A 1,911-nucleotide genomic window follows, 5' to 3' on the forward strand; every position below is an offset into this window, starting at 1 on the left:
ACTCCAGTCTGGGTGACAGAGTGAGACTCCAACTCAAAAAAAAAAAAAAAAAAGAAAAGAAATCTGATCTCAAGCTCCCTGTCCTCATGGGGGTTATGTTCCAGCATGCAGAATCGTACTATACAGCAAAAAATATACTTTTTTTTTTTTAGTCAGAGTTTCACTCTGTCGCCCAGGCTGGAGTACAATGGCAGTGGCACACTCACGGCTCACCACAGCCTTCCTGGATTCAGGTGATCCTTCTGCCTCAGCCACCTGAGTAACTGGGACTGAATAGTCCATGCCACCATGACCAGCTGATTTTTAACACTTTTTTTGTAGAGAGAAGGTCTTATTATTGGCCAGGCTAATTTCAAACTCCTGGACACAAACAATCCTCACACCTCAGCCTCCCAAAGTGCTGGGATTACAGATGTAAGCCACCACGCCCGGCACACAAGTACACTTTTAAAAAGATAATTCCCAGTGGTGATAGATTTTTAAAGAAGATAAAACAAGGTTAGAGAGTGACTGGGTCGTGGACGGCCAGGTGAGTCTTGTCAATATCAGGCGACTGGAGAAGGCGCTTGTGAGGAGTGGGCGTTACGCTGAGATGGGAGTCGCGAGAAAGGACAGGATGAACATCTGAGACAATGACTTGGGAAGACCGAATCCGGAAGCCTCTCGGTGGAAGGGGTTCGGGTGTGGGAGGAACATGAGGGGGAGACCACTGTGAGTGGGTCCCACGAGTGGGAAGTGTAGAGGCAGGGCAAGCACTCAGATCTCATAGCGCTTGGGCTGTGAGGGGGCCTTGGTGGCAGTGGCCAAGATCTTGGGTTTCTAACTCAAGTGTAAGGGGACAACGTTGGAGAGTTTTTAGTAGGGGAGTGACAGCATGAGAGTTTGCTGTTCTGTGGAGACTGGATCACAGGAAACAAGAGCAGGCCAGGAGGCAGAGGAGTCATGATGCAGGATGGATGCTGACCTTCCAGATCTCTTGCTGAAATGTGGCCCCAGTGTTGGAGGGGGAGCCTGGTGGGAGGAGCCTGGGTCATGGGCAGATCCCTCATGGATGGTGTGGGGCCCTTCCCATGGCAATAAGTGAGTCTCGCTCTTTGGTTCACATAAGAGTACATTGTTGAGCCGGGCTTGGTGGCTCAGCCTGTAATCCCGCGCCTTTGGGAGGCTGAGGTGAGTGGATTGCCTGAGTCTGCGGGTTCAAGACCTGCCTGGGCAACTTGGCAAGGCCTCATCTCTACAATAAAAAAAAAAAATTAGCCAGGCTCCGTGGCTCAGCCTGTAATCCCGTGCCTTTGGGAGGCTGAGATGAGTGGATTGCCTGAGCCCGCGGGTTTGAGACCCGGCTGGACAGCGAGACCTCATCTCTACAATAAATCAAAAAATCAGCCGGGCGTGGTGGTGCATGCCTGTAATCCCAGCTACTTGGAAGGCTGAGGCGGAAGGATCGCCGGAACCCAGCAGGTCGAGGCTGCGGTGGCGGGGAGCGGCCACTGCACTCCGGTCTGGGCGACAGAGTGAGACTCCAACTCAAAAAAAAAAAAAGAAATGCTTGTTGAGGCCAGTCTCGGTGGCTCAGCTTGCAATCCCAGCACTTTGGGAAGCTGAGACGAGCGGATGGGTTGAGCCCAGGGGTTCGAGACCAGCCCGGGCAACTTAGCGAGACCTCATCTCTACAATAAATAGAAAATTAGAGCCGGGCTCGGTGGCTCAGCCTGTAATCCCCCGCCTTTGGGAGGCTGAGGTGAGTGGATTGCCTGAGCCCACAGGTTCGAGACCCGCCTGGGCAACTTGGCGAGACCTCATCTCTACAAAAAAATCATAAATTAGCCGGGTGTGGTAGCGCATGCCTGTAGTTCCAGCTACTTGGAAGGCTGAGGCGGAGGGATCGCCAGAGCCCAGCAGGTCAATGCT

This window comes from Carlito syrichta, unplaced genomic scaffold (genome assembly GCF_000164805.1).
Source record: "Carlito syrichta isolate Samal-C Ts95f unplaced genomic scaffold, Tarsius_syrichta-2.0.1 Scaffold316442, whole genome shotgun sequence".
Classification (NCBI taxonomy): Eukaryota; Metazoa; Chordata; class Mammalia; order Primates; family Tarsiidae; genus Carlito; species Carlito syrichta.